This window comes from Olea europaea, chromosome 21 (genome assembly GCF_002742605.1).
Source record: "Olea europaea var. sylvestris chromosome 21, O_europaea_v1, whole genome shotgun sequence".
Classification (NCBI taxonomy): Eukaryota; Viridiplantae; Streptophyta; class Magnoliopsida; order Lamiales; family Oleaceae; genus Olea; species Olea europaea.
The window spans coordinates 14084397-14090842 of NC_036257.1; the positions used below are offsets into that span (position 1 = coordinate 14084397).

Consider the following 6446-nt stretch of genomic DNA (forward strand, 5'->3'; position numbering starts at 1 on the left):
ATTAATTAATTATGGTCCCTAAAGTTTCAAGTTTATTAATTTCAACCCCTAAAGTTTGGAATTAATTAATTTTGCCCTCTTAAAGTTTTGAATTATTAATCCTAAGGCCCCTAAAGTTTAAAACTAAGTCAAATATGCAAAATTGGTGATTTTCTTTGTCAAATTTTGGTACTAAGGACTCTTTTTTAATAAATATAATGTTTGAAAGTTAATTAATTGAAACAACGTGTTGACAAAGCAACCTCTCTTGTGGAAATTGATTAACCTAGAATATTAAAACGTGTTTGTGCATGTGTTATTCATGTGAATATTGATCGGCCCAAAGGAAGGTCAATATTTAGCCGAACACACGTGCACCTATGGTGATAAACATGTGACGATTATTTGGTTTAATGTGTGATCAATAAATCGGTCCATAGAAAGGTTTATTGATTGACACATTGTTTTATTGTCAATGTTTGATCACTACGTCAAAAGTACCACTTACAAGTCAATATTTTTGTCCAAAGACTAGATATTGATGCTGTGCTATGTATCTCGTTATGGGCCTTACCACTGTTTGAGATTATTATTATTTGCATATTTAAGATGTTCATGTGAGCTATTCGTAATAATCGTTCTCTAATTCAGTTTCAAGTTCTACTGCTAATATCCCTACTAGCATCAACTCAATTCGAATCCTTGATGACACGAACTTCAAGGTATGGCAAGAGAATGTGTTGATCATTCTCGGAGTCATGGACCTAGACCTTACTTTACGAGTCGATTAATCTACTAAACTTACTGATGAGAGTACCTCTGATAAAAGAAGGAGATGGAAAAGTGGGAAAGATCGAACTGCGTAAACTTAATGGTCATGAAACATGCTATTCTAAAACCATTTCGAGGCACTATGTCTAATGAAGTAAACACGTCTAAAGTTTTTCCTTAAGGATCTTGAGAAGAGATTTACCAAGAATGAAAATGCTGAAGCTAGTACACCTTTGGTAAACCTTACTTCAATGAGGTATAAAAGAAAAGGGAAAACCAACTGATAAGGAAGCTACGGGTACAACATTACAAAGGAAATTGCATAAGGAACAAACTGAAGGTGGTTGTTTCTTTTGTGGAGCTGCAAGTCATAAGAAGAAGAATTGTATCAATTATCACGCATGACATGTGAAGAAAGATATTCTTCTTCATTTGGTTTGTTCTGAAATTAATTTAACTTCGGTATCTAGACACACATGGTGGATAGTTTCTGGTGCAACAACTCACATTAGTGTGTCTATGCAAGGTTGCTTGAGTTGCCAAAATCAAGTGATGGTGAAAGATACATCTATGTTGGTGATGGTAAGACAGTAAAAGTAGAGGCAATAAAAAATTTAGATTATTGTTAAGGACTAGATTTTACTTGGATCTCATGAAACATTTACTGTATCGTCTTTTAGATGAAATTTGATTTCTATTTCTACTTTGAAGAAGTTCGGTTATTCTTGTTCATTTGGGAATGGAAATTTCAGTTTGTTTCATGATTCAAAATTGGTTGGTTCCGATTCTTTATCAGGTTATGATAATCTTTATTCAATTGATACAATTACTTCTTATAATGAATCCTTGCATGTGAGTACTCGGGGAGTAAAGCGAAAATTAATTGGTGAGAATTTTACCTCGTTGTGGCACAAGAGATTAGGTCACATCTCCAAAAGGATAATTGAGAGACTGGAATTCTCGACTCTCTTGACTTCACAGATTATGCTTTGTGTGTCAACTGTATAAAGGGAAAACAAACTAATAAAAGGAGATTTCAAGCCAATAGGACTTCGGACATCTTAGAACTTATACATACGGATCTTTGTGGACCATTCCCTATGGGTTCATGGAATGTTCAACAATATTTTATAACGTTCATAGATGACTTTTCAAGATATGGCTATATATATCTCATTCATAAAAAATCACAGTCACTGGATGTGTTCAAAAACTATAAAGCCGAAATTGAGAACCAACTCGGCAAAAGAATTGAAAACGTAAGATCTGACCGTGAGGGTAAATACTATGACAGATATGACGGTTCAGGTGAACAATGCCCAGGACCATTTGCTCAATTCCTAGAGGAATGCGGTATCATCCCACAGTACATTATGCCGGGTTCGTCCACTATGAATGGTGTTGCTGAGAGACGAAACAAAACGCTTAAAGACATGGTGAGGAGTACGATTAGTCATTCTACCTTACCAGAATCTCTCTGAGATGAAGAATTAAAGATCGCAGCATATATACTCAACAGAGTTCCAACTAAGGCCACTGATAAAACCTCATATCAGCTTTGTACAGGCAAGAAGCCTAGTTTGAAGCATATACACATTTGGGGGCATCCAGCTGAGGCAAGGCCCTATAAGCCAAATGAAAAGAAACTGGATGCAAGGGCCATCGGTTGCTATTTTATTGAATATTTTCAAAGTTCCAAGGGTTACAAGTTTTATGATCCCATAGTTAATGTAATTTTCGAGATAGGAAATGCTCGTTTCTTTGAGGATGTTGAGTGTGCGGGGGGAGAAAGAGTTATGGGCTTTGTCTTTAAGGAGGAATATGTTGAAATTTCTCCGATTGCCATTGACAATGATCAAGTTTCTATCCCTGACATTGTTCAAGACGCAACTTTGGATCAAGATAATGTTATATCTTCCTCTCAAGGTCAACAAATTGTTCCAGAAGAACAAACTTTACAACCTCAAGAACAAATGACATTAAGAAGATCCACTAGAGAGAAGAGAAGTGTGGTTTCAGATATTACATCGTATTTCTCCTAGAACATAAAGTTGACATTGGAATGGTGGAAGATGATCTGATCAACTTTTGTCAAGCCATGGAAAGTTCTAACTCTCAAAAGTGGCTCGATGTCATAAATGAGGAGATAAAGTCCATGAAGGACAATGATAGATGGAACCTTGTTCCATAGCCTAAAGGTGCAAAACCCATTGGTTTCAAATGTATATTTAAGATCAAGAGGGATTCGAAGGGTGATGTGAGAGGTGTAAGGCTTGTCTTGTCGCAAAGGGCTTTACACAAAAAGAAGGCATCGATTATAAAGAGATTTTCTCTTCGATTTCTTCAAAAGACTCTTTCAGGACTATAATGACATTGGTAGCGCATTTAAATCTTGAGCTACATCAGATGGATGTTAAGACAACGTTTCTCAATGGTGACATTGATGAAACAATTTATATGGTACAATCAGGAAAACTTTGTATCGAACAATGCAAAGTAAATGGTTTGCAAATTAATGAAATCCATCTATGGACTCAAACAGGCATCTCATCAATGGTATTACAAGTTTCATCAAGTGATCATCTCATTTGGTTTTGAGATGAATTTGGTTGAAGATTGTATATACCACAAGTTCAGTGAGAGTAAGTATATTTTTCTGGTTTTATATGTCGATGATATGTTGCTTTCCAACAACGATATAGGCTTATTCACAAATCAAGAGATTTGTAGCAAAGAATTTTGAGATGAAAGATCTTGGTGACGCCTATTTTGTATTAGGAATTCAGATACACCGAAATCGTTCTCGAGGTATTCTTGGATTATCACAAAAGAGCTATATCGAAAAGGTTCTTAAAAGATATGACATGCATGATTGTAAACCAGGTGACACCCTTGTGGCTAAAGGAGACAAGTTCAACTTAAGTCAGTGCCCTAAAAATGACTTGGAAATTAAAGAAATGTAGAAGATCCTTTATTCCTCAGCTATAGGGAGTCTGATGTATACTCAAGTTTATACGCGTCCGGATATAGCGTACATTATTGAGATGCTAGGGAGATATTTAAGTAACTTGGGAATGGATCATTGGAAAGCAACCAAACGGGTCGTGCGGTATTTACAGAGAACAAAAGACTACATGCTCACATACAGGAGATCGGATCAATTGGAGATCGTCGATTATTCTGATTCCGATTTCGCGGGATGCCAAGATAGTAGGAGATCCACTGCTATGAGGCATCAAACCGTGGAATATGGCTGCAAAATTTTGTCACTGGGCTGCATATTATGGACAACATAGAAAGACCGCTCAAGATATTTTGTGACAATAAATTAGCAGTGCTGTATTCCATTAACAACATGAGCTTGACAAAGTTGAAACATATAGAGATCAAGTTCCTGGCTGTTAAAGAAGGAGTTCGGAGTTGACATGTATCAATCGAGCACATTAGGACAAACTCCATGATTGCAGATCCGCTCACTAAGGGATTGATACCCAAGGTCTTTCATGAGCACACTACTCATATGGGTGTAATGTCTCTTGAGGATATTTAGTTTCAGTGGGAGTTTGCATTTTTGTGCTAGACACATATACTGTCATTTTGGATACGGTTTAAGGTTAAAGTTATTTTTGGTTATAAGGTTTATTTGGTTTATTATCCCTGAACTTGTTTAAAATGATCTCACTAAGGTATTACGGTGGATCGGTTAGAAATAGGCATGTTACAGATCACATGACATGTAATTTTCATGTTACACATCCATACTTGATCCATGTCATTCGATTATATCGAACTAAGTGACCATTGATGGGTTTAGCTAAATGAAAGTAGTGAAAGCCACTTTGATCCTATGTTGATATGATTGATGGACGGGATTGTTTGAGGATGCATTCAGTAATGATAGCAAAATTCTGAGTACTCATAAGGTTATATTTAATGTACAATTATAAGGTGACACATATACCCCAAGTGGGAGATTGTAAGGAATTTTTAAACGATCGTGTGGGCTTATATGTGTAAATTGTTGTGTATTAAATTAAAGGCTATCAAATTCGGTTAAATCCAGTTAAAAGTGATTAATAAGGTTTCAATTTTGGGCCGTTATACATCCAATTAAAGTGTGGGTTCTATATGTATAAAGACCGGTCCCAGATTCCTAATTCTATGATGGGCCGAATTAGGTCAAAGGATATCGTTATATAAATACGATTATGATCTCCAAATCACACGTATCTTTTGCTCAATCTATTCTATCTCCCATCGCTAGAAAGAATTACAGGCTGCGTGTAAATTTGGAAGACTATACCGTAGGATTCAATTATTGCAAATAACCATGTCTGATTTAGGTACGCTTCCGCTATAATTTAAGTATTTCTTGATGATTTAACAAGAAAGATCCAGTGGTTTAAGATAATAAATTATCCTACAGGCTGGACTTATGCCAAACTTGGAAGTTACTACTTCACTAATAGCAATGTGGTATGTTTTGAATATATTTTTTTTCCCGCTCTTCCATGGACTTCTTTTTGTTAGGTGTGCGTACTAATTCTCCAAAATTACGTTTCTAGTGTAAATACCAAAGCCGTAGCCTACATGTTTACTTATGGCCTCAATGCCGCTATGAGGTAATCTTATCAAGAAATTGTTCTGCGTGTTTCAAATATCTCTATTAGTAACTTCTTCTTTGCTACACCATTACTTTTGCAGCAAAGGGTGTATAATGAGTTGGGAGCCAGAAATCCTGATCGAGCTAAGCATGCCATGAGTGTCACACTAAAGCTAACTATTCTCCTTGCACTATGTATCGTTTTAGCCCTTGCTTTCGGTCATGACTTGTGGGCTAGCTCGTTCAGTGATAGTCAAGTGATAATCAATTCGTATTCTAAAATGACCCCCTTTCTCGTGGTGTCTATATTATGCGACTTTATTCAAGGAATCTTATCAGGTTCGATTACTAGATCTTTATTAGAATACGTTCGACCATCTGTTCTCTCAATGAAATTATACGATTCTACAGGTGTAGCCAGAGGATGTGGCTGGCAGCATTTGGCCATGTGCATTAATTTGGCGACATTCCTACCTCATTGGCATGACCATTGCCGCAATCCTAGGTTTCAAGGTTAAACTATATGCTAAGGTAAAACTTCTGGTTCTCAAGTTCTTTCTTAAACATGTATATAGTCAATTTTTCTCGGAGGAAAATCGAGTATTAGACAAAATTGAATTTGTAATCGTTTCTTGACGATATTTTTTGTCACAGGGACTGTGGATTGGCCTAATTTGTGATCACTCAGTCCAGATGATAGGGCTGTTGTTGCTTACAAAGTTCACGAAATGGACGAGAATAGAGTCGCCCCGATATTCATCACAGAAGCCTGTTGAGGTTCGTGTATAAGTTTTCTGCTTAAAAGCTATAGCCTGGATATCAAATTAATAAGTTTTCTATTGTCAGTTTGACATTTTGAAGTTGGGTCAATATGCAAAACTATCTCCCCACCAATAACATCAATAGTACAAGAATAATTTTTGAAATTGCAATTTTTCGTTATCTGTTTGAGTTAAAAAGCAAGAAATTTTTTCGGATTTATGTGTCGAATATTTTATTGTGAGAATGTATATTGAAAATGAGTTTGAGAAAAAAGAGTTTCGTTTTAATGGTTATCATGCAAGGAATTATTTAGATAGCGTATGAATTTCCC

The 6446-nt window shown here is 36.0% G+C and overlaps 1 pseudogene; it reads left to right on the plus strand.

Annotated features, from left to right (window-relative positions):
* The window catches only part of LOC111370806, a 9838-nt pseudogene extending 3690 nt beyond the window's left edge, over nucleotides 1–6148 (plus strand).
* Nucleotides 6149–6446: the final 298 nt, after the last annotated feature.